This window comes from Talpa occidentalis, unplaced genomic scaffold, assembly GCF_014898055.3.
Source record: "Talpa occidentalis isolate TD23 unplaced genomic scaffold, MPIMG_talOcc4v2.1 talOcc4.7, whole genome shotgun sequence".
Taxonomy (NCBI): Eukaryota; Metazoa; Chordata; class Mammalia; order Eulipotyphla; family Talpidae; genus Talpa; species Talpa occidentalis.
This window is the reverse complement of record NW_023605083.1, coordinates 74,039,482-74,067,071: the sequence shown is the minus strand read 5'-3', so window position 1 is coordinate 74,067,071 and position 27,590 is coordinate 74,039,482. Positions and strand designations below refer to the sequence as shown.

The following is a 27,590-nucleotide window of genomic DNA, read 5'->3' as shown; positions in this document are numbered from 1 at the left end:
AAGAAAGTTTAAATGCACTTCTAAGTGAAAGAAGCTATTCTAAAAAGGCTTCTTATTTGATTCCAACCATATGATATTATGGAAAAGGCAAAACTATGGAGACAAAGGGTAAGTGGCTGGCTGACAGTTCAGCACCTGCTAATAAACATTGAGGTTTCTGAGCTTAAGGGGGAAGGGCAAAAGGGTAATGAGGTAAAAGGCATGAGGTTGGGGAAAATTAGTATCCGGTAGAGACAGGTGTTAGAAATAAAAGGCTGGAAAAGCAGTGAATGTAGACGGGGGTGCATTATAGACAGTACCTGGGAAGGCAAGAGGGTAGAGGTTGACTAAACAAAAAACACAGATAGTATAGTGGAACTATGCCACACATTAACATAAGGGAACATAAACTATGGACTTTTGCAACAATGCATCATTCATTACTCCTACAAAATGTACCACACAAATGTAAGATGTCAATAATAGGGAAAACCGTGTGTGGGTTGAGAGGAGGTATAAAGGAACTCTGTATTTTCTCCTCAATTATTCTTGAAAACCTAAAGAGGCACTTGAAAGTCTACTAAAAAGTTTTAATGTGTCCGTATGGCTCTAATTTGTTTAAAAAAAAAAAAAAAAAAAGCCTGGTATGCAGAGATTGGTTCAAGGAACGCTTACTCATGGAAATGCAAAATTGATACAATAATATTGAGTTGCATGTAGTTTTCGAATTACTTGCATAATTTTGAACAGCCAGCTTACTCCTTACTTTGCCTCTCCCCACATAAACCCTACTGGTCACCAACGTTATTATTATGTTAATGTCAGCTCCATTTTCTCATACTCTACTTTCCAATCTTATTAATGAGATACTTGTGTGTACCTTTACTTCTCTTGGCAGCCTGAATTTAAAAGCACATTTCTTGGGCCTCCCTGGCAGCGAAAGGGGTTAAGCACCACACTATGAAGCAAGCCGCAGGCTCTGCAGCACGCGTTCGAACGCCGCTGCAGCACAACGATCCCGGCCAGCCAGGGAGCAACCCACATGGCGCAGCAGACCTCTCCTGTCTTGCCACTGCTCCCCTCAGCAGTGTGTTTCAGTCAGTCTGCCTGTTCTGTTCCCCACTCTGTCTCTGGTGAATCCTCTCACCCCCTGCATCTCTGGCCTGTACCCTAGCTCTTGTATGCGTAAATAAACAAACCCTAAAAAAAAAAAAAAAAGGCACATTTCTTGCGGAAAACACGAGTTCCCTAAGCCCCTCTAATGCCTCTCCGGCCCTATTTGAAACACTCTGAATAGCAGAAGTAGTAAAATTGTTAAAAAATGAACAAAAACAAAGAGAAACCCCACCAACTGGGAGAACATTTTTGCACCCAACACTAATGATAAAGGACTGATCACAAAAATCTGCAAAGAGCTGATGAGACTCAGCAACAACAAAGAAAATAATCCAGTCAAAAAATGGGCAGAAGAGCTAAAAAGAAACTTCTCTGAAGAGGAAATGCAAATGGCCAACAGACATATGAAAAAATGTTCAACATCACTTGTAATCAGGGAAATGCAAATCAAAACTACCATGAGATACCATCTCACACCAGTGAGAATGGCACATATTAAAAAAACTAGCAACAACAAATGTTGGCGAGGATGTGGAGAAAAAGGAACTCTTGTGCACTGTTGGTGGGAGTGCAAACTGGTCCAACCACTATGGAGAGCTGTGTGGAGATTTCTGGACCTACTAAACATAGAGCTTCCATATGATCCAGCAATTCCACTCCTAGGTATTTACCCAAAGGACACAGAAACATCAATTCCAAAGAGCACCTGCACTCCTATGTTTATAGCAGCACTGTTTACAATAGCTAAGCTTTGGAAACAACCCAAATGCCCAAAAATAGATGACTGGATCAAGAAGATGTGGTACATATATACCATGGAATATTACTCAGCATTCAAAAAAGATAAACACATGCAATTTGCAGCAACATGGATGGCACTGGAAGGGATCATGCTCAGCGAAATAAGCCAAAAAGAAAAAGAAAAATACCGGATGGTCTCACTCATAGCAGGAATCTAGAAAACTTAAATAAGGGACCAGGAAAATGAATATAAGAAAGTGAAAATCAAAATCAACAAAAAAACTATGAACCAGAGACACTTTTTGGGGGGTGGGGGGGCGGGAGGGAAGGATTGGGGTCAGAATGGGGCGTTTGCAATTGTATGGGGGAATATAAAAATAAAATTTAATATTTAAAAAAAAAAAAATGAACATCAGATATACATACTAACACATATTTAACGATGCTTAATCTTCGGTCATTTGCTTTCTCTAATTGTTTTGTTATAGGACAGCCCCGATATTGACCGGGTTGCCTGGCTGTGGGTCCTCACCCGGACATCCTTTCCCCCTAACAGTTTGAATATTTTTTAAAAGTTATTTACAAACAATTTCATAAACATAAATATTTCAATATGTATCTTTAAAAAATAAGAACAATTTCCTACATCGTTCAAATATTATCACACAAAAGTGGTAATTTTCCTTAAGATTTCTACTATCTCGTCTAGAGTCACGATTCTCCTAGTCTCTCCTGCAGCTGTTGTTTCTCCAACCAGTGTCCGCCCTGCTGAGCGCCACACGCAGCAGTATATCACGTTGGTCTGCCATAAAGCCCAAGGTTACCCCACACGCTTGCAGTTTCAGGGGAAAAGTCGCCGCAACAAAATCGCGAACAAACCCTGACCGCGGTCGCAACGCTTTACGGGAAACCCAGTTTCCCCGGGGGCGGTGGCCGCGGCACCCAGGGGTGCTCTCCGCACAGCCCGAGACCTTCCCCGGTGGGCGAGGACGCAGCTCGGACCCGGGGGCAGGAAGCCTGGCCGCCTCTGAGGGGGCCTTCGCGCCCCCCCCCCCCCCGCCTTCTCCCGGGGCTCCTCCGCGCTGACCCCGCCTCCTCCCCCTGCGCTGGGTGGGTTGAGTCAAGTCTGGAGCAGGTGCCAGGTGGGGGACCAGGTGTGGGGGATGCCTGCGGCGGCCCAGAATGGGCCCTTATCAAGATCACCGGGAACAGGACGCTACTCACAGTGGGTTGTGCAATTCTGACGTTTAAATGAGATGTCATCTGCAAAACATTTTGCCTGGTGCCCTGTAAGCTGCTGTGACAAGACAGGTTGTTGCCTTTGTTTGGTATTTTCATTCAGATCTCACAACAAGCTGATTTGTACTACCTTCTGTACCCCTTTTAGAAATGGAGGGGTTGTGGGCATCCACGAACACGCCGAGGGCTCTAAGGTTAAGAGGGAGGCAAGGAGGAAAAGGGACAGGAAGAAATAAGGAATGGTAGTGGGGAAAAATGACTTTTTATGAGGATGGAATGTTTATATTCCCCGGTGAGAGAGGTAGGATACAGATACGGATGGATTTCACTCCCTGACACTTGTTTCTCTAACATCCCGGCTGGCCCAACTCGGATTTGCAACCTTGGGAGCACTTAGCAGTGTGGCCTAGCCTCAGATTCCCAGAAAGAGGATTGTGAAGTGAATGCGGAGAGAATCTCACCAGTGAGATACATCCTGCAGTTTGTGGAGTCCATTTTCCATTTCCAGCGCCCTTTATTTAGGTTGGGGCTTTTCAAAGGACACAGAAACATCAATTCCAAAGAGCGCCTGCACCCCTATGTTTATAGCAGCACTGTTTACAATAGCTAAGCTTTGGAAACAACCCAAATGCCCAAAAATGGATGACTGGATCAAGAAGATGAGGTACATGTACACCATGGAATATTACTCAGCATTCAAAAAAGATAAACACATGCAATTTGCAGCAACATGGATGGAGCTGGAAGGGATCATGCTCAGCGAAATAAGTCAGAAAGAAAAAGAAAAATACCAGAGGTCTCACTCATAGCAGGAATCTAGAAAACTTAAATAAGGGACCAGGAAAACGAATAACTATAAGAAAGTGAAAATCAAAATCAACAAATAACTATGAACCAGAGACACTCCTTGGGGGGTGGGGGGGCGGGGAGGGGAGGGCTTGGGGTCAAAATAAGGGGGTTGTAATTGTATGGGGAATATAAAAATAAAATTTATTTAAAAAAAATAGGTTGGGGCTTTTGAATCTTCCTGTACTATCCAGGCTGTCTTTGTCTTCAGAGGCAAAGCCTGATAAACTAATGCAGTGCTGATCAGTAGTAAGATAATGAAAACCAAATATAATTACAATTTTTTCAGTAGCAACAGTAAAAAGAAAAAGAGATGAAGTTAATTTTACAGGTGTATTTAACTCAGTAAATCCAAAATATTGTTTAACTTGTGATGACAGATGCTTTAGGTGTAATAGGTGCAAGCAGCTGCTAATGAATGCAGTTCTGGGTAGCACATTTCCAGTGAATTCTGAGTCCTGTTTAGAGTGTTAGATTAAGGTCTCAAATTAAGTGACTTTGTTTATCAGTTTCAGGTCCTAGCCCTTTGGAATATAAACATGGAATATAAACATTCCATCCCCATAAAAAGAGCAAAGAAGAAACTTTTTTAAGATAGAAATAAGGGAGCCCTAGGAACAGCTGTCACTTGGAAGAAAAGCCCTTCTAACAGACTTCTCCTAGGAGCTTCAGAACCAAGATATACCGTTCTAGAAAAAATAGGTCCTCAGTGGTTCAATCAGAAGCTGTACTTAATCTTTATATAGTTGAGCTAGGTTTGGTGATGTCATTACACCAAAAGTAATACAGACTGTGTGACAGTGGACACTGAACCTATGAGACACAGGGCAAGCTAGGGTTATTAGGAAGTTTTAGGGACAGTGCAGGAGGGGACCTCTGAAGAATTTAGGGAGGCTTCAAAGATAAGGACAACCAAGGAAATGTAACCAATTTCACTGGGAAAAACAAACATCCTAGGATCATTGTTAACAATAGGGGAAAAACAAACATCCTAGAACCACAGACAATCTTGTTAAGGATGGTCCTGGTTTTTTTCAGATAATAAAATAAAGTGTAAAGATGCTCACTGGGAGGACTAGACCATAAAGGTAAAGCGATAAGCATAACAAATGGGGAAAGACAAACCTGTTAGATAAGGAATGTGAAGATCCCCCACTCAGTAGCAAATTAAGTGAGACAGCAGAGAACTAACCAATCACAAAGAGACTGGTGGAGCTTTAGAATAATGAGGGGGAAAAAAAGGTATATATTCCCTGAGACACAACTCCACTTTGGCTTCCTTGCCCCTCCCAGGCCTGGTTCCCTGGCCTGGGAGTCCCACTTTATTTCTGTTCTTTTTCTCCTCAATAAACTTTTTCTTCTAAACAAACCGCCTCTTCTCGCTTGCTTGCCTGAGCGTCTGCGAAGTTCCTGCTGCGGCTTCGTGAGAGACACCAACCCGTGGGGGTCTAGTGGCCGGGGCTCAGCGCTGCCCTGCAGCCTGGGATCCGTTCCTGGCTGGGAGACGAGGCCTGACAATTCTGGTATCATTTTGGGGGCTCGTCCGGGATCTCACAAGATTTAAGGTAAGTCAGCCGAGAGGCACAAATTGTTTCTTTCTTTAGCTTGTCCTAAACTTTTCTTGCTAAACATTTTCTTTCTCTTGGAGACATCAAAGAGGCCATAAAAAGGGCACAGGACAGTCAGTAAATGCCAAAGGGCGACTGCCTTAAAATGTCCTGTCGAAGGATAAACTGGTGACCAGTCCAGGTAAGGGGACTAGCCCATCTGCCAGTCAAAGAATAAAAGTCTGGTTGTCGTCGTATGAGGGACTCCGGTCTCCGAAGAGCTAGGCACATATGTCATGCAGAGGCCGTCCGGGAGCTGCACATAAGGGGCTGATCTCCCAGCAGCTCGGGCCATCCTCCCTTGCCTTCAGCAGAGGGGGAGCTGCCGAGACACAGTAGAGGATGAATGGTCCCGATGTGATAGTTGGGAAAGTCATTCCTCACTAAGCACCACACAGGATCCTACACAGAACCCTACCCTGGCCTCAGATCCCTGTTAGGATTATTTGGATGGCTGCATGTCTTTCCTTGCTCTCTCTCTCTCTCTCTCTCTCTCTCTCCCCTCCCTATTCTTCCTTCTCTTGCAGTGCAACTAATTTTACTTCTCTGTTACCTGTGGGCTTCAGACAGGCAGTAGATATTTCACAAACTTTTTCTCTGTCCTTTATTTGATTGCAAAGAAAATTAATGGGCACCCGTCTGCCCGGTAAAAGCGACGAGCGTGAGGCCGCCATTCTTAAAGTCTCGGGTGACAGGTTTCTCAGCTGGCAAGGCTTCCTGATCCCCCACTTGCTGAGTGGGAATGTCGGGACTCTCTTGTCACTGATTCCTACTTTCCTCTATCATCCGTGGACTCCGAGGGTGCTCAGAACGACCAAGCTGTGACCCTTGGAACCCTGGACACCCAGGAGATCCGATGGCTCAGACAAGGCGTTCTGCTAGGTCGGCACCTAGGCGAGAGTCGCGGAGGCCAAACAGTAAAAAAAAAAAAAAAAAAAAGACTTCTTCCACCTTCTTAATCCCTCCCCTATAGGATGGACTTCTTTCAGCTTCTATCAAGGCAACTTACAAACATAAGGTACAAAATGGTCTTATAAAAGTCTTGGGGCACCCCTGGGAACCTTTTCCCTGGTGTCTGTTTTAATCCTGCTGGTTGGCACAGGCAGGAGAGGCTGAGTTTCATATTATGACAGGAATGTATGTACAGGTTTGCCTCAAATCCTAGGTCCAGCTAATTAATTATACCTTTGGTATTATAAATTTGTCTCATGACAGTTTTTCAAAAGGGAGTTTCAAATAAACAAATATCAGGCTCTGGGCTACTGCCGCTTCAAGGGCTATGACTTAAAAAAAAAGAAATCAGTTTTGCTGTCTGACAAATGGGCATCATTAGAAATTAGGTTGCAGGACTCGGTCTGTGGCTTGTGTTAAGTCTCTACTGTTCAGGTGTTTTCAGGGTCTCTTTCATCAGATGAGGAGAATGGCTTAAGCTTGCTAGAAGCTTGGAATAGGTGCCCTTTGTACAAGGACTGGATAGGGGACGCCGGTAGAATCCCACAAAGTCCAGTACCCCACACCTGTCTGTTCGGTGGGAGACAGACAGTGCCAAGATCAAATCGGTCACACTGGTAAGGGAGTGATTAAGTCCAGTAGACCTTATGCGAGGAGACTGTTAATCACTCACAGTTAGAGCTCCAAGTTTTAATAAAGGGACGCCTCTGGTAGAAAGAAGCTGGTGCTGCCTTTACACCTGCCTTCTTGTTGTAAATGGGAGCTTCCTCGTCAGCCTTGCAAAGGGGCACGCGTCTCTCCTGCATCTTAGAATTCAGACCAATTTTCAGGAGTAATTGTCTCCTATCTCACCTGTTGCTTCTCTTAGTAAGTCACTGAGACCCAAGTCTCGACATTTCTCCTGCATCCTAAAGTTAAGAGCCAGTCAAGAGACCATGATATATGGTCCTGGTCGGATGGGACGACCTCTGACTTAACTGCAGGAATGTCCCTGCTTTGTCTCTGTGCTGCTATTGCGGGTACTTTTCTTTTATTGCTACAGAGACCATAAAATGCTCTATCTCAATTCCATGGGACATGCCCTTAAGCCACATTTTTTAATTAAAAAACTAGCCCAATTTGGCTATAAATGGCATCTTCTCCAGCTAACCCTCCTTGGTCACAGTCAAAACAAACAAACAAAAAAAAAGACAAAATGCTGGGGACTAATAAGTAAAGGGGTCCACTATAGCTGGCTGGTAAAAAAGACTGCCTTTGATCTCAACAAGCAGCTGCCTGGATTTTTTTTTTTTCCAGTGTTGGGATTATTGGTATGTCTCTGCTGCCTTCCAGTTGTGGGGGAACTAGACTCTCCCTTTGTCCACCTTGAAAAACTGTTTTGGTTCATGCTAGGGAAAAAGTTCTATTTCCCTGTGTTTTTCTAATTTTAAAGTCTAAAATGTTAAAGGTAAAAACTGCTGAGTTACTTTGGACTTGCTAAAATGAGCCATAAAAGGTGAGTTTTGGTTAAGTGACAACTTCTAAACTGCTTATTGGACCTGTAAAAGTTTAGTTTCTTATTAAGACTAATTAATTTCTAATAAGAGTTTGAAAACAGGCAAACTGTAAAAAAAGATCTTATTCTTCCTCTTCTCCTGTCCTCCCCATACATGGTTCTAAAAAGAAAAAATGTCTTTTGTCTTAAAAATGTGCTTGGTCTCAGTGTGACAAAACTAAAACAATGTAAAGCCAATTAATAATACTTAAAAATACAAACTTAAAATGTTTTTCTTGTCTAAAAAAGTTAATACAAACTGCTTAACTTTGAAATTGTTGTGGTCTTTGTTGGAACCTAGGTTTGGAGTAACGGTTAAAATTGGGTACTTGTTCTATGTAAGAATTCTAACTTCTATGTCATTAAAAACCTGCTTGATATAAAAAGGATATTAAAAACTTGGTTAAATGGATGTGTCAAACAAAAAAAATTGTTACTAAAGAAGGGGAGTTTACTAAACTGTAGTTTCTCAGTGTCTTTGCAAATATTGGTAAAAATAACTGTATCTTAAAATTAATGCACATGGCCAAAAGTTTTAAATGAAAATCAAGAGATCTCTTTGTTCTTGCTTTTTGCCTCTGGAGGATTAATTTTAAATGGCGCCTATATATATAAAAAAATCCTAAATTTTGAAATCGCGATCTAAAATTGTGGTAAAAAAAAAAAAGAACTAATTCAAAATTTAATGGTTTAAAAAACATACATGCCTTAAGGTTTTAATGTTGGGTATTAATACTTCATGTTGTTTAAATGTGTTTACTCATGCTCTACAAAGGGAATAATAATTAACCTGGCCTATGCAAACAAACAAAACTTACTTCTAGGCTTCTATCTCTTAATAAAATCTTGTTCCAGGAAGACTAATCTACTTGTCTTTTCCCCTTGAAATAAACAATATATTCTCCCAGTCAATATTTCTTTACAGAATTCAAGGTAACATCTAAAGCAATATGGACAAGTTACTAAAAAATGTTTATGGTATTAAGTGTCTAATTTTTTTCTTGCTTTTGTCAATCTATCTAGTGCTTGCCTAAAAAAACTTGGTATATAAAATTGTTACAGTGACAACTCTGCAGTTGACTTAAAATTCCAGTTCTAAGAAAAAAACTAAAACTAAACTAAGGTTTTTGCTAAGTTGAGTAATAAAATTTGTTAACCATTCTCTGAAATTTCAGGTTTACATTTTGCTCCTTATTGTAAGGAAACTAAAGTTTAATATCATCTCAACAACAACAAAAAAAATTAAAAAATGTGTCTGTAAGTTGTGTAGTCTAAAAAAATAATAGTGTAACAACTATTATGGTGTCTTACAATACAAAGGTTGAAAACTAAGGTGTGATAATTCTGGATACAAGTGAAGTAAAATGTGCTTGTGTTTAAAAAAAAAACAAACAAAGGAAAGTATTAAAGGTTTGAGTGAGGGATTTTTTTTTTTTGACAAAAAGTTTTGTGTTCTCAAGTGACTTGTCATAAAATATTTTGGTTAACTTAAATGTCAGTTGTGCACCTGTGTGGCACCAGGCTTTAGTTATTTTGATATATAAAATTTTTTCTTGTTGTAAAAACAAACTGAGTCAATTTGGGTATATTGATACCTCATAGACAGTATTCTCATAAAATTGTTTCACCTTTTCAACATAAATGTAAACAAATAAAATTATTCTAAAACACATAAGACTTCTTAAAACCTAATAAGCCAGTCATTTCAAACTAAATTTACTGAGGCTATAAAAAGGTATACTAATCTAGACCCTAAAAAGGACAAAAATTTAACAGTCTCGGTCTCCTTCATTAGTCAGCCTTACTCTGACATCAGGTGCAAACTCCAGAGACTAAATCAAGGGCCTAAAAATCCTTTTAACACTTTTAAACACGGCCTTCAAGGCCTATAGGGGACTAACTAGACTAAAAAGAAAGGGAGAGAAAGACAAGAGAAGGGCCAATAAATGGCAGTTGCCATTGTTAGTACCCTGCCATTGTTAGTACCCTCAGACTCACCCAAGGCCCCATGCGCCCTAGGGCATTTGGGACCTCAACCTCTTAATGGGCTGCCAGCTTACTTCCACTGCCTACAACCAGGACACCTTAACTACAAGAAGCTGTCCCCAGGGCCATGCCTTCTGTGCCATCACACAGGGCACTAAAAAGGGACTGTCCCACTCTCCAGAGAGGGAGGGGCCAGTCCAAACCACGGGCCAGGATGGGAGGACAGGCTTGACCGTCAGCTGCCTCTGACTATAAAGAACCCGGTGCAGGAAAAGATCTTCTCTAAAGAAGCCCTGAGGTGAGAGAGACTCCCCTGTTTACAGTTTATATGGACAAGCCTCGGGTGACCCTAAAAGTAACAGACATAAAAATCACCTTTTTTGGTAAATAAGGGCCACTTACTCTGCCTTACTCCAATTCTTTGGACTGACCTACTGGTCAATTGTCCCCCTCACTAGTACAAATGGCCAGCCTGAGCCAGGACACCTTACAACACTGCTACCTTGCTGGCTACAAGGCTACTTGTTTATACATTTTTAGTTTTGTTTTCCTAACTTCCTCTATTAGGGTGGAGAAAATTGTTACTAAATTCCAAACTAGCAGCATCCACAGCCACTATTGGCTCTCCTAGCTGCTGCCGCAAAAAATAAAAATGACACTAAAGCCCTAGTTCTCACTGATTCTGTCATTTTGGCTACAGCACCTCCAGGTGTTTGGGGCACTGGCCCAACATTGCTCCTTAAAATCCCCAGTCTCAGTGGTAATGTAAAATCACAGAACCCTGGACCTGCTTACAGCTGTAGAAGGGGGAGTTTGTGCCCTCTTAAATGAAACATGTTGCTTTTGGATAAATACTTCTCATGAGGTAAAAAAAAATTTAAAAATACTAAAAAAAAATATACAAATTGTGGATGATCTCAAAAAACAGACAGAACAAGGGCTTAGCTGGACACAATCTTTGGTTCTATAAAAGGACAACTTCTGTCCCGGCTACTCCCTTTTCTCGTTCCCTTACTAATTCTCTTTATTGTTCTTTTGTTTGGGCCCTGCATCCTTAACGTGTCAAAATCATTTCCACTCGCCTGGAGGCCATCAAGCTCCAAATGGTCCTTCAAATGAAACCCAAAATGACGCCTCCACAGTCCATCTTCCGGGGTCCCTTAGATTGTCACCCTGCTGTGGAGCCCTAACTGTCTCCCCACTTCACCCACTTTCAGCAGGAGCAGTCATTGATCAGACCTACGTCCTTTGTCCTAACAGCAGTTAGGTGCTCCACTGTAAAGGGGGGAATAAGACACAGGGCAAGCTAAAAATTAGGCAGTTTTAGGGACAGTGCAGGAGGGGACCTCTGAAGAATTTAGGGAGGCTTCAAAAATAAGGACAACCCAGGGAAAGTAACCCATTCCACTAAAAAAAAACAAACATCCCAGAACCAAGGACAACATTGTTAATGCTGGTCCTGGTTTCCTTCGGGTAGTGAAGGGAGGCGGAGATTGGAGAAATGGAGAGTGGTTTAATTTATGGACACATTAGAAGGGCAACTGTTTAACTTCAATGCAGGGATGCCCATCCAGAAGACTGGGCCATAAAGCTAAAGATGCAACAAATGGGGAAAGACACACCTGCTAGATAAGGAATGTGAAGATCCCCCACTCAGTAGCAAATTAAGTGAAACAAATGAAAACTAACTAATCACAAAGAAACTGGTCGAGCTTTAAAATACTGAGGGAAAGAAGGTCTATATTCCCTGAGACACGACTCCACTTTGGCTTCCTTGCCCCTCCCAGGCCTGGTTCCCTGGCCTGGGAGTCCCACTTTATTTCTGTTCTTTTTCTCCTCAATAAACTTTTTCTTCTAAACAAACCGCCTCTTCTCGCTTGCTTACCTGAGCGTCTGCGAAGTTCCTGCTGCGGCTTCGTGAGAGACACCAACCCGTGGGGGTCTAGTGGCCGGGGCTCAGCGCTGCCCTGCAGCCTGGGATCTGTTCCTGGCTGGGAGACAAGGCCTGACAATTCCGGTATCACTTCTAAAATGTGAACTTCATCAATACTGTTTTTCAGAACTCAAATATGGGAATTGAATCAGACATCTGTTTGATGAATCTGTTACAGGGCAGGGAGAGGGGCAGCGCAGCCCCCGCAAACCTGCCTATTCTAAATGGGTTCTGCCCTCCGCCACATCAACACAAAACATGAGACTTTAATGGGAAGGAACTTTAATACAATTAAGAAACAATACAGGAAAGGCAAAGAATCTAGTTTCTAAATCAAGCACCCGCCCTCTCGTGGGTAAAACTCCATCCAAATGGGATTGGCCCAGAGCAAGACCCCAAAGCCTGCCACAAGTCTAAAGCGTCTTCCAGTGGGGACCCACAGAAAAGGGTCAGAAACTACCAGACAAGCCCCGAAGGAAAAGAGGAAAATCAAAATCAAGACAAAAGCTGCCATTGTCACCTCCCCACGGGTCTCTCACCCACATCTGTGTCATCCAGTCCACGACCAAAAGACAAGTGCAGTTTCTTCATGTGTCTCTTGGCTCCATGCGCCTCCACCAGATCTTCTGGCTCCATCCTGCTTCCTTCCTTCTCAGTCTCTCCTGCAGCTTCTTCTCTCCCTGCTCAGCTCCACCCTCCATTTGGGTGGGGCAGGGAACCTGGAACCTCCCCCTTTCCTGGGGACCACCCTGTTACTAATCAACTGAATCTCCTTAAAATTACCTTCCATAAATATTTTGAGTATCCATTATATTCACATTTCTCAGCAGGTAATTTAAAATTCTGTACTCTTTCAAATTTTCAATACTTCCAATGTTTCCAGCCCATGCATGATGCCTTGGTTTCTCTCCCCACTTGTTAGTGATCTCCAGTGATCAGTCTTTATTATAATCCAACTCATAAGATGTTGGTTATGCCTTTCCTTCCTTGACTTTTCTGTAGCACTTGCCTGTCCTTCTCATTCTATCCTCCTGGATAATTCCTCTGTTAGTGTGTCTGACTTCACTTGCCCTGCGGCTGTTTTCATGGCGTCATCTTCTTTCCCTGTTCTTTCACATAGCTCATGTCCAGTTTCCATCCTAGGCCCTTTTTTCTTTTTTTAAAGAGTTATTTGTTATGCATACAGGCCAGAGGTGTGGGGGTGAGAGGATTCACCAGAAACAGAGTGGGGAACAGAACAGGCAGACTGACCGAAGTACACTGCTGAGGGGAGCAGCTGGCAAGTCAGGAGAAGTCTGCTGCGCAATGTGGGTTGATCCCTGGCCGGCTGGGGATTGAACTTGTGCTGCAGTGGCTGCGGACAGCTTCGTAGATTGTGTCTTAACCCCTTGAGCCACCAGAGAGGCCCTCATCCTCTCTTTTTTAAACTACTTTATTGAGATTCAATTCTCATGTTGTAACACTCACCCATTTAAATTGTAGAACTTGTTGATGTTTTAGTATGCTGAACAGATATATGGAAAAGCCAGCACAATTAATTTTACAACATTTTCATCTATTTAGAAAGAAACTCTGAACTCCTTACCACTCCATGTCACCCCATTCCTCTACTCCCTCAAGCCACCACTAATCTATTTCCTCTCTTTTTTTCAAAAGATTTATTTATTTATGTATACAAGAACTGGGGGGTAGGCCAGAGGTACACGGGGTGAAAGGATTCACCAGACAAAGTGGCGAGTAGGACAGGCAGAGTCACTGAAACATACTGCTGAGGGAAGCGGACAGGAGAGGTCAGCTGTGCCATGTGTTTACTCCCTGGCTGGTATTTGAACTTGTGATGCAGTGGCTGGCAACAGCTTGATAGCATTGTCTTTAACCCCTGAGCCACCAGAGAGGCCCCTCTATTTTCTGTCATTATAGATTTGTCCAACCACTTCTGTATTATTTCTTGTAGAACAGTTTTGCCTGTGACAAATTTTGTTTTTGTTTTCTGGAAAACTTAATTTGTTCACTTGTGCTGCATGTAGAATTCTTGGTTGACAATTTTTTTATAACTTTTTTTTTAAAGATTTATTTATGCATTCAAGAGTTGGGGTATAGGCCAGAGATGCAGGGGATGAGAGGATTCTCCAGAGACAGAGTGGAGAACAGAACAGCAAGATTGACCGAAGCACACTCCTGAGGGGAGCAGTGGATGAGACAGCAGAGGTCCACTGTGCCATGTGGGTTGTTCCCTGGCTGGCTGGGGATAGAACTCATGCTGCAGAGGCTTCGGACCCCTTTATAGTGTGGTGCTTAACCCCTTGCACTACCAGGGAGGCCCCTCCCTTTTTTTTTTTTTAATAACTTTTTAATTGAAGTAACATTGCAATATAACATACAAGTTTCTGGAGTATACCCAATTATAAGTCAATATCTGTAATCTGGATATCCCACATTAAGTTCACCATTGAAAGTCTACTATCCATCATACAGTTGACCCCTTTTTTTTTTTTTTTTAAATCCTACTATAATGCTCTATCCTCTTTCCTCTCATTTTTGTGATATTATCACTATCCATATTTTCACACAATGGTATAAATCCAATAATAGATTGAGTTAATTATTTCTTCACTATCTGTAGTCATCTTTTTTTTATTTATTTTTATTTATTTATTTTTTTAATATTAAATTTTATTTTTATATTCCCCCATACAATTGCAAACGCCCCATTCTGACCCCAATCCTTCCCCTCCCGCCCCCCACCCCCAAAAAGTGTCTCTGGTTCATAGTTTTTTGTTGATTTTGATTTTCACTTTCTTATATTCATTTTCCTGGTCCCTTATTTAAGTTTTCTAGATTCCTGCTATGAGTGAGACCATCCGGTATTTTTCTTTTTCTTTTTGGCTTATTTCGCTGAGCATGATCCCTTCCAGCGCCATCCATGTTGCTGCAAATTGCATGTGTTTATCTTTTTTGAATGCTGAGTAATATTCCATGGTATATATGTACCACATCTTCTTGATCCAGTCATCTATTTTTGGGCATTTGGGTTGTTTCCAAAGCTTAGCTATTGTAAACAGTGCTGCTATAAACATAGGGGTGCAGGTGCTCTTTGGAATTGATGTTTCTGTGTCCTTTGGGTAAATACCTAGGAGTGGAATTGCTGGATCATATGGAAGCTCTATGTTTAGTAGGTCCAGAAATCTCCACACAGCTCTCCATAGTTGTTGGACCAGTTTGCACTCCCACCAACAGTGCAGAAGTGTTCCTTTTTCTCCACATCCTCGCCAACAGTTGACCCCTTTTACCTGACTTACCTACCCTCTTTCCCTTCTGGTAGCTATTAATTCGTCTTATAGTGTAAAAGTTTATTTTTTGACAAAATTTTTCTTTCAGAACGTTGAATATGTCATCTCACTACCTCTATCCTCTATGGCTTCTGATTAGTTATCAACTCTTAACATTGTACATAGTGAGTCACTTTTTTCTTGCTGCTTTCAAGATTATTTATATCTTGTTTTGACAGTTTGATTACCATGTTTCCAAGTATGGATCTTTTACTTCAGTTTTATCCTACTTGATGATTGTTGAACTTCTTGAATGCATAGATTAATGTTTTCCATCCAACTTGCAGCCTTCTTGGTCACTATTTCTTTAAATATCCTTTTAGACCCTTCTCTACAGAAAGACCCTCTTTGTCTGGGACTCTCATTATGCACATGTTGGTAAACTTGATGCTGCCCCATAGTTCATTTTTTGGTCATTATTTTTCTTTTGTTTCTCACACTGCGTTATTTCACTGTCCATATTGTCCAATTTGTTCTTTTTTGTTCTACCAGCTCAAATAGGCTACTGAAGCCTTGGAGTGAAATTTTCGTTTCAGTTATTGTGCTTTCCAACTCATGAGTTTCTGTTTGGCTCCTTTTAACAATTTCTCTTTATTGATATCTTTTATTTAGTGAAATGTTCTGATTCTTTCCCTTAGGTATAAACAAGGTATAACCTTGTTTCCTCTAGGTCTTTGGTCAAATAGCTGATTTAACATCATTGTCTAGGTCCTCCCCAGTGGCTCAGCAGTTGAGTGCTGTGTCTCAAAGCTGCCCTGCAGCCTCTGCAGCGCCAGTTTGATCCCCGGCCTCCCACCGGCGGCGAGGGTCCCACAGACCTCTCACGCTGCTCCCCTCGGCAGTGTACTTCATCAGTACACTCAATTCACCAGAGTGAATTCTCTCACCCTTCCACACTTCTCACTGTACCCAGTGCTTATATAAATAAATAAATAAATAAATCTTTTTTTAAAAAAAAAATCATTGTCTATTAGTTCAGTCTTGGTTTCCTTAGGAAGCTGATTACTTAGGAAACTGAAACTGATTTAACTGGTTACACCTTTATCCTGAATATGGGTCTTACTTCCTTGTTCCTATTTTTGTTTTGCAATTTTTTGGTGGAAAATTGGACATTTAAAATAAGATAATGTGGCTACTCTAGAAAGTAGACTGTCTCCCTTCCTTGAGGGTGGTTGTTGAAATTTATTTATTTAGTGACTTTTTAAAAGCAAATCTGTAGAGCCTCTTTATTTGTGACCTGTGGCAGTTGAAATTGCTACAGAAATTTCCTTAAATGCATAGAACCATCAAGTCTGTCAGTCTTTGCTAAGGGACTCTGTATCTGGGCATTCCTTCAACAACAGGCAGTTGTTTATAACTGTGTGTTAGTCTTTTCACATCTTTCCTCAACATGCTGATAGGCCTGGGCATATGTACTACTTTATACATGTCTGTACCCTTCTAGATTAGATTCTCATCAATAAGCCAAAACTTTTTAAAACGCTTATGAATAGCTGATTGCCCAGCTTTTCCTGTTAAGTTTTTTGATTGGGTTATTGTTTGTCCCAGCTATCACTCACCACCTCAGGTAACCACAAATTTAGACTAATACCTTTAGATGCTTATGACAAATGCTTGTGAGGATTAGGCTTTTCATACTACGTGAACTCTGAGTTAGCTCAAATATATTAGGGAACCACCAGTAGGTCAAGTGATGACAGTTTTCTGGGAATGAGGCTTTGACTGAATCCCAGCCCAGTTCTGGCAGGCCGGCATTTGCCATTCTGCTCAGAGTTTAACTGTGACTGAAGGCTGTTCTCAAACTATAGCAGAGTTGGAGCGGGATTTGAGGAGGTAAATTAAAGTACATGATATCACAGTTCTTACTGTGATTTGGCCATGTTTCTTATATAAATGTTCCACAGGTTGCCTTTGTTAATTTCTCTAAGTACCAGTTTTTTCGTTGTTTTTATGGAGGGAGAGAATGTTCTTGGATTCTTATATCATCCTTTTCACTTATGTAACTAGTCAACTTAATTTTCTTTTAGATCAAACTAATTTTTATTAAACAAGATATCAAAGAGATTGGCAAAATTGAAAACAGTGCCACTTTTCTCACAAATTTTTTTAGTTTGTAAATATATTTAAATTTTATATATTTTTGTTGGATTGCAATGCATTTCATGAGAGGTATTCCTCTTCTTTTGTTGATTTGTTTTAGTTAGCAGCTGCTACCCTAAGCTTCCAATATATAGGAGGTACTCAGGAATACTGCAGACATGAATGAAAAATAATTGAATACATAACACTGGGGAAAGTTTGTTTTTTAATCTCTTTGTCTATTTCCCTAATTTTAATTGTGATAAGAGCACTACCCTCTTAACATGAGCTCTACCCTTTTAACTTTTATGTGTACAAGTTAGTGTTTCTAACTATATGTATGATGTCCTAAAGCAGATTTGTAGGACCTAATGATTTGGTATAACTGAAACTTTATACCTATTGAACAGCTGCTTTCCAACTCTATGTTTCACCACCCCTTTTGAAGTCTTTTAGAGTGGAAACTTTCCCTTTTCTCAGTTTCCAAGACTCCTGATTCTATCATTTTCCAGAAAATCTTCTTTGACTTTGTGGCCTTTATTTTTCTCCCAGCCTATTCAATATTCATAGTTTCTTTCTTCAATCTCTGTGTGTGTGCTTGAGTTGTTGTCTGTTTGTCTCTGATAATTTAAGTTATCACCAGAATTGCCTGTAACCCTTTATTCTAAAACCACATGTAAACTGGTTTATAAGACAGGACAGCTTTTTGTTCCACAGACCCTTCAGTAGCCATGTGAACAGATCAGTCTCACTAAAATGTCTAACACATTTTCTTCCTGTTGGTTCCCAAATATCAGCATTTGGAACCAGTATCCAAGAAGCCCCTCATATAACTAGACTGGTGCGAGGGTATGGCTTTAGCAAATTGGTTGCTGCTTCTGTGCTATAATTCTATCCCTATCCTGAAATCTGTTACTTTTACTTCAGTGTAGATAGTGTCCACTTATGCCGTTCTCCTTAGTAAATTGTTCTTCTTTTTTCATGTGCTCTATATTTATGTATCTTTATAACTTTATGCATAAGTTTGATCAAGTGTAATGTCTCTGCAGCTTATGTGAATTTCTTCCTTGACATCATTATTTACAGTGCAGATGTTTAAGGAGGAAATGAAGATCCTAGAATTGTCTAAAAGACCCAAGATAATCCCTTGTGCTGTAGAAGAAGAGTTCTACAAAGTCTTTTTCATTGAATATTTTCATTTAAAAAAAAAAAAACGTGTAATTCATAGAAACATGTACATGAATAATGGTAAATTGAAACCCTTTTTTTAAAAAAAGATTAATTTATGCATCTAAGAACTGAGGTATAGGCCAGAGGTGTGGTGGGGGTGTGAGAGAGGATTCACCAGAGACAGAGTGGGGAGCAAAACAGGTGGATCTACTGAAATAAACTGCTGAGGGGAGCAGTGGGCAAGATAGGAGAGGTCTGCTGTATCATGTGGGTAGCTCCCTGGCCAGGGATTGAACTTGTGCTGCAGTGGCTACTGATGGCTTGATAGTGTTGAAACAAACTCTTCTGCCACCAGGGAGGCCCATAAATTGAAACCCTTTTTAACTAACTCCAAAATTATAGACAAAACTAGGTAAAAAATAGGCATTCTTCAAAATCATTCCACAGGCTTAAGAATAAATAGGAAAAGTAGTGCTTCTCAAAGGTTCTTTTCTTTGCCGCCTAATTCTGAACAAAATGTGATGCTGCAGGAATCAATGTCATTTGAAGATGTGACTATGGAATTCACCCAGGATAAGTGGCAGTATGTGGGCCCTGCTCAGAGGACCCTATACAGGGATGTGATGTTGGAGAACAGCCACCTGGTCTCAGTGGGTGCGCAGACCTTCCCATGTGACCTTACATTACATTTCCCTTTCTCAATTATCAATGCACATGGACCCTTATGTTCAGGCTTTTGATTAAGATGTCTAATATATCTGAAACCTTCAGTGAAGCAGAAACAATGTTTGTGTCACCACTTCCCCATTGGAAATGTCAAAATAGCACCTTTATTTTGCTACTCTGCTGCAGTATTTTTCTCCATCTTTGAAAGGCAAAAAGCCTCAATATATTGTCTATATATACCCTCGATTGTTTACATTTACAGGCTATTGTATTACCAAACCTGAGGTGATCTACAAGTTGGAGCAAGGAGAATAGCCCTGGTCCTTAGAGGAATAATTCCTAAGTCAAAGGTATACAGGTAAGTGGGCACTGACAGGTGGAACACTTTGGGTTCAGTTGTAATGGGGGGATCTTTTTCTTTTACTTTTGAACAGCTTTGTCAGATACAACTCACATATCATACAGGTTACTTGAAGAGTACAACTCAGTGCCTTTTAATATATGCAGAGATATGTGTAGACATCACCTTAATCGGTTTTCTTCATTTCAAAAAAGAAATTTCATATCCTTTAGCTCTCCCCCTGTCTCTTTAGCCCTAGCAACCACTATTATTCTTTTTGTTTCTATATGTTTGCTTGTTGTGGACATTTCGTATAAATGGAATCATACATGAGATGGTCTTGTGATTTTTTTTTTTCATTTAGCATTACAAGGTTCATGTTGGAGCATGTATCAGTATCTCATCCTTTTTATGGCAGTGTAATATTTTATTGTATGTTGTACCACATTTGTCTGTTTTGTTTAGTTGATGAATATCTGGGAGTCTACCTTTGTGCTACTATAAGATAATACTGTTAGGAACATTCATTTATAAGCTTTTACATGGACATAAGGACATTATTTCTTGAGCTTAACCTACGAATGAATTGCTGGGTGGGTCATGTGCTAACTATGTTTGAGGAACTGCCAAACTGTTTTCCAAAGTGGCTGCGCCATATTACAGTCTCCATGACATGTGACAGTTCTAATTTTTCCACATCTTTACCAGCCTTGTTATTATCTGATTTCTTGATTCTAGCCTTTCTAGTGATTATGAAGTAGTGTATCTTTGAGGTTTTGATTTCAATAAAAGTTTTAGTTAACTAGGCTGACATAATGATATGTCATAAAATATTGTGTGAGTGACTTGTACAGTTTATGTCTCATAGTTCTTGAAGTACAGAATCATGGTGCCAACAGGCTTGATTTTCAGGGGAGGTCTGTCTCTCTTCCTGGCTTGCAGATGATTGACTTATAATAATATTCTCATTTTTTATTTTTTAAATTGAGAAAACATTGTTATTTGTGTTTTAATGGTACAAGATCTCCCCTGCAGATGTTGTTACTACACCACACCCCCAACCAAAGCACCTACAGTCCATCCTCATGGTCTGTTGTGCTCCTTCCCCACTTTTTTTTAATCTTTTTTAAAAAAATTATTTATTTTTGTATAAAATAACTGGGGTATAGTCCAGAGTTGCAGGGGGTAAGAGGATTCACCAGAGACAGAGTGGAGAGCAGGATAGGTGGATTTACTGAAATACACTGTAAGGGGAGTAGCAGGTGAGAGAGGAGAAGTTCTGCTGTGCCATATGTAGGTTATCTCCCTGGCTGGGGATCAGACTCAGGCGGCAGCAGTGATAGCACTGAGACTTAACCCCTAGGCCACCAGGGAGCCCCCACTCCACTTTTTTTTTCCCCCTTCTACTTCCCCTCCTCCTCTGGTAGCTTCATTTCTATAATTAGCATTCCAGGTTTTGTTGTTAGTTTGGTTTTATATACCCTTTGTTTGATATCTCTATATTCCACATATAAATGACAACATCTATATTTGTCTTTTTCCTTCTGACTTATTTCACTGAGCATAATCACTTCCAGTTTATCCACATTGTTAAAAATGGCAAGCCTTTATCATATCTGATAACTGAGTAGTATCCATTGTGTATATATACCACATCTTCCTGATTCATCCATCTGTATTTGGACACATAGGTTCTTGTCATAGTTTGGCTATTGTGAATAGTGCTGCAGTTAACTCAGTAATGCATGCTTCCCTTGAAATTAGTATTTTTTATTCTTCAGGTAAATACCTAGAGGTAGAATGATGAGTCCATGGAAGATTCATTTTTAATGCTTTGAGAAACCTCCTTTTTCTTTGTGTAGGGCTGAATCAGTCTACATCCCAACAACAGTGTATGAGGGTTCCATTTTCGCCACACCCTCACTAGCACTGTTTTTACATCTTTTTGATATGGCTTATTCTCATAGATATGAGGAGGGTTTGATTTGGATTTCCCATATCTCATAGATATGAGGAGGGTTTGATTTGGATGAGTGATGATGAGAATTTTTTTTTTTTTACTTGCTTCTTGGTCATCTGTATGTCTTCTTTGGAGAGGTGCCTGTTTAGCTCTCTGTCCATTTTTTTGGATTGGGAGGTTTTCTTTCTATTGAGTTTCATGAATTCTTTATAGATGTTGGTATCAACCCCTTGTCAGACATATGGTGTACAAGTACTTCCTCCCATTTAGTAGAATGTGATTTTTGTTAGTGACATCTTCTTTCACTGTATAGAAACTTTCTAATGTAGCCCCAATTGTTTATATTTTCTTTTTCTTTCCTTTCTGCTGGTGAAGAATCTATAAAAATATCTCTGAAACCTAAGTTGTGTAGTGTTTTTCCTGTTTTCTGTTCAATTTTGTGGTTTTAGGTCTTATATCTGAGTCTTTTATCCATCTTGATTTAATTTTTGTGCATGGTATGAGATAGACATGTGTTTTCATTATTTTGCAAGCAGCTGTCATCTATTCCTGAAACCATTTATTGAAGATGACATCCTTACTCCTTTGTCATAGATTAACTGTTCATACACGTGTGTGTGTGTGTTTCTTTCTGGGCTCTCAATTGTTTTCCTTTCATCTGTGTATCTTTATTGTCTCACTACCATGCTGTTTTGTTACTATATCTTTGTAGTATAGTTTGAAATCTGGGAGTGTGATTCCACAATTCTTCCCTTTTTTTTGTCAGCATTTCTTTGGTTATTCGGGGTTTTTTGTGATTACATATGAATTTCATATTTATTGAAAAGTGCCATTGAAATTTCGGTAAGGATTGCACTGATCCTATATATTGCTTTGGGTAAGATGGCCATCTTGGACAGCCATAATGTTGAACAATGTTTATTCTTTCAATCCATAAGCAATGAATATCTTTCTATTTCTTTGTGTCTTCTATTTCTTTTAACGGTGTTTTATAGTTTGTTTGTTTTTTAATAGGTTTTTCACTTTCCTTTATTCCTTGTGTATAACCATTTTTGGTGTTATATAAATGGCATTGCTTTCTTAGATTCTTCCTCTTCTAACTCATTGTTTGCATATAGGGAGGCAGTTGATTTTTTATATTGATTCTGTGGCATGCCACTTTGCTGAACAGATTGTTTCAGATAGCTATATAGTGGAATCTTTAGGGTTCTCTATGTATATTATCATAACATCTGCAAATAATGATAACTTTATTTCTTTCCCAATTTGGGTTCCTTTATATTTTTCTTTTGTCTAATTGCTCTTGGTCATGATGAATTATCTTTTTGATGTATTGTTGGATTCTGATGGCTAGGATTTTATTGAGGATTTTTGCATCTGTGTTCATTAGAGAGATTAACCTGTATGTGTTTCACAGTTTTTGTTTTCATTTAAAATTTTAAATATTATTTTGTGACACTTTGTCTTTGACATATAAGTTAATTAGAAGTTTATCAGTTTGCAAATATTTTGTATTTCTCCAGATAACTCTGTATTACTGTATGGTTAAGATCTTATTCCGTATAATCTTTTTTTTTTTAATATTTGTAAAGATTTCTCTTACCAGTTTTAAAGAATGCTGCATGTGTAATTAAGAATGTGAATTTTTATATCTTGGGTTTTAGCGCATGTTATTACAAGTGCTAAACTTTTCTAGCTGTAATGTAGGACTTACCAGGCATACATGATTTTGTTGTTTTTGTGATTCTTTTTTATTTCTTCAATCTTTCCTTTCTCTACCTCATATGAATTGCCTCTGAGTGTCCTACAAACAGTAGACTTATTGCTCCTCCATAGTGTAAATGAAAGTGGCTGCAGGTGGAGTTTGGGGAGCAACTGCTGTTACCATCTCCTACAACTTTCTTAGGATTATTCATGGTCTTTCCTTCAAGCTCTTGGTTTGGTTCACAGAAGAAAATTTCTCAAGAGTGTGCAAATCTGCTGTATCTGTGGCAATGGATCCACACCCTTCTTAGCCTTGCTAGAGCCATGGCTCCATGCTGACCTGGCTGGGTGGGCGGGTGGTGTGGAGGGTGGAATTTGTCAGGTTCCCTGCAGTGGCCCTGAGGTGCTGGCCAGAATGGACAGGCTCTGCTTTGATCTCTTTTGTCTGTCCCTGTTGTGGATTCTGGATGCAGGATCCTCCAGCAACCCCAGAAAAGCTTTGGAGCTCTCTGCCTTGTCATCACTTTTTTTTTTTTTAATTTATTTTTTTATGCATAGAAGAACTGAGATGAACCAGAGGTGTAGGGGGTGAGAGAATTCACCAGAGCCAGAGGTGGGGAGCAGAACAGGCAGCTCTACTGAAATACACTGTTGAGGGGAGCAGTGGGTGAGATAGGAGAGGTCTGCTGTGACTTGTAGGTAGCTCCCTGGCCGGGGATCGAACTCGTGCTGTAGCGTAGCTTCGTAGTGCTGAGACTTTAACCCCTCCACCACCAGGAAGGCTCTGCTTTGTCATTTCTTAAGTGTGATAGTCTCATTTCCATTTTGTAACATTTGCATTTTTTAGAATTTACTTTTGTGACCTAATGCTTTTTATTATCAGAGGGCATACCTGCGAAGAATGGGACTCCTTCATCTTGGCCAGCATGGAAAAAATATCTGTTTTTGTTTTTCTTACAATGTGGATGAGGAGGGAGAGAGTGTGTCTCTTTCTGTTTGTTTGTGTATCAATTATTATTAATGTTTGGAAACATGACCAGTTACAAAAGAATACCATACAAATAACTCCTAGCTGTTCACTATAAGAAATGTGAGATTCATAAGATATTTTCATTTTTTCTCATTTTAGGTTATTACAAAGCTAATGTCCACTCTTAGGGGAATCAGAAAAAAAAAAAAAAAGTGACTCCTCTGTGGCAAGTAATACTCATTGATAAAACATTTAGTAAAGAAGAGCAGAAAGTTTTGGAGAAGCAATTCAAAGATATAAATTCAGATTTTTCAGGAAAAAGGCCTTGTAAATGTGACTCATGTCAAATGAATTTGCCAGTTGTTTCTGCATTAATTATTAGTGATAGAAACTATTCAAGAAAAGAGGCTGATTATCTGAATGTATGTGAAAAGTTTCAGCTTGATAAGCATGAGGAATTTCATATTGGACAGTGAATATAATAAAATGTGAAAACTTTCAATTAAAAGAAAGTTCATCATAAATTTAAAGCTCTGGAGCAATCTTTTATGTAATGAATTTGGAGAAGTTTTACATAATACTGTCTGTATTACATCTAAGAATTCTCTTACAAGAGAGGAATTCTATAAGGATGATGATTTTAGGGAAAACTATGAAAAAGCAACTTTATTTGAACACATGGGAACTGGCACAGGGAGAAATGCTTTGATCTTAATGAATGTGGGAAATCTTGTGACAAAGCCACCATAGTGGACTATAATAATGTTCACATGGCTATGAACACTGTGAATGTGATGAAAGAGAGAATAGCTTTAATAAGAATTTACCCCTCATGCAACCTCAGAGACCTGTTACAATACAAGGTGATTTTGAAAGCAGTAAGTGTGAAGAAAACTTGAGCCAGAGCTCAACCCCTGTAATATAACAGAAGACACAAACTGAAGATAAACTGTGTAAATATAATAGATGTTCAGATGCTTTCAACCAAAAATTAGACCTTGCAATACCTCAGAGAACTGGCACAGAAGAGAAACCTTGCCAGTGTGGTAAAAATGGGAAATCCTCCCATCACATTTCAACCCTCATTGTAAACCATCAAAATAACGCACGCAATCAGTTATTGGGATTTAATGAGTGGAGGAAATCCTTTTATCAGAAACCACACCTCCTTCCGCACCAGAGGACCAAATTAGGGGAGCCACCTTGTGAATATGAGAAGTATGGGAAATCCTTTTTAAATTCTCTCCTATTTATTATCCTGGAATTCATACAGGTATCTATCTTTATGAACATAATGACTGCAGGAAAACTTACTGTCAGAAATGGAACATCAGTGAACATCTAATAGTTCCCACAAAGAAGAAACCTCTGTTAATAATGGATCTGGGAAATTATACAAGAAATCTGCCCTGATGTTGCACCAGAGAACACATACCCAAATGAGCCTATATCAAAATAATGAAAATGGGAAAATATTCTCCAAGATAGTACATCACAAAGAGCACCAGAGAATTCACACAGAGAAGAAACCTTATGAATGTATTAAATGTGAGGAAACTTTCTCTAAGATATCACATCTCAGAGCACATCAGAGAATTCACACAGGTGAGAAACCCTCCAAGTGTATTGCATGTGGGCAAACTTACTCTCATAAGCCCTGCCTCACTACACATCAGAGAATTCACACAGGGGAAAAACCCTTTGAATGGAATGCATGTGGGAAAACTTTTGCAATAACTCTACCCTCAGAGCACATCAGAGAATTCACACAGGGGAGAAACCCTATGAATGTAGTGACTGTGGGAAAACCTTCTCCCAAAAACCATATCTGAGTGGACATAAGAGAACTCACATAGGGGAAAAACCTTATGAAAGTAATGACTGCGGGAAAACTTTTGTCTATAAGGCAGCTCTTATAGTCCATCAAAGAATCCACACAGGAGAGAAACCCTATGAGTGTAAAGAATGTGGAAAAACTTTCTCCCAAAGGACACACCTTTGTGCACATCAAAGAATTCACACACAGAGAATTCACACAGGGGAGAAGCCTTATGAATGTAATAAATGTGAGAAAACTTTTGCAGACATTTCAACCCTCAAAGCACATAAGAGAACTCACACAGTGGAGAAACCTTATGAATGTAATGACTGTGGGAAAACTTTCTCTAAGACATCACACCTCAGAGCACACCTGAGGACTCGCACAGGGCAGAAACCATAAACATGTAGTGAATGTGGGAAAACTTTCTCCCAGAAGTCCTGTGTTCATGCACACCAGAGAATTCACACAGGAGGGAAACCTTATGAATGTAATATATGTGGGAAACCTTTTGCCCATAACTTAGCCCTAAGAGTACATCAGAGAATTCACACAGGTTAAATGTAATGAATGTGGAAAAACTTTCCCCCAAAAGTCATACCTTAGTTCACACCATAGAATTCACACAGGAGAGAAACCTTATGAGTGCAATGAATGTGGGAAAGCTTTTGCCCAAAATTCAACCCTCAGAGTACATCAGAGAATTCACACAGGAGAGAAACCCTATGAGTATAATGAATGCAGGAAAACTTTTGTCCGTAAGGCAACTCTTAGATTATATCACATCAGAATGCATACCAGAGAAAAAAATCCTCACATGTAATTAATTTGGAATTCCTAAAGGAAATCATACTTTATTAAGTAACATAGTGGAGAAACTCACACAGACTGGCACATAGTTTCCCTTAATCATATCCTTTTCCACTAGATATACAGCTAGTCTAAATTTCTTACCTGTGTCCTTCATCTGGGTGGAGCTTGTCATGGAATGTGATGCTATTGCATTTAAACTATATGTGGCCTTAAAAATTCACCTTACGGTCCTCCCTGGTGGCACAGCGGTTGAGCGCTGGGTAGCGAAGCTGCCCGCAGCCTCTGCAGTGCCAGTTCGATCCCCGGCCACCGGCGAGGGTCCCACATGACGCGCAGACCTCTCCTGCTGCCCGCTGCTCTCCTCAGCACTGTATTTCATCAGTCTGCCTGTTCTGTTCCCTGCTCTGACTCTGGTGTGTTCTCTCACCCTCCTGCTCTTCTGACTGTCCCCAGTGCGTGTATAAAACAAATAAATAAATCTTTAAATAAAAAAATCACTTTACACTCTTCCTTATACTGGAATGAAGAGATTTCCTTCATAGACTTGGGTTCTGTGTATTGAACATAGTAGAGCATAGGATGAAAGAGGCTGGAATCTGAATAAATGAAACAGGTCTCCACAAAAAGTCAGCAATCTCCACAAGTTGATTTTTATTTTAAAGCTTGGATTGTGGTTGTATTCTGTTGCGCTTTTAGTGAATTTGATCTGTTGATTAAATGCACACAGCATAGGCAACTCTCAGAGTGAGATGAAACCCGATGAATACAACAAATGTTAGAGGGCCTGTAAGAATTCAGTCTATAATTG

At 40.0% G+C, this 27,590-nt stretch overlaps 1 protein-coding gene and 1 pseudogene across 1 annotated transcript in view; both read left to right on the top strand.

Annotated features, from left to right (window-relative positions):
* The first annotated feature begins 5,411 nt into the window (after positions 1-5,411).
* Positions 5,412-27,590, top strand: part of FAM240B (family with sequence similarity 240 member B) — a 132,261-nt gene continuing 110,082 nt past the window's right edge. The window contains exon 1 of the mRNA XM_054689123.1: positions 5,412-5,486. The gene's annotated coding sequence lies outside the window, so the exon portion shown is untranslated. The remainder of the gene's footprint in view (positions 5,487-27,590) is intronic.
* Positions 19,047-26,792, top strand: LOC119231049 (zinc finger protein 658-like; annotated as a pseudogene).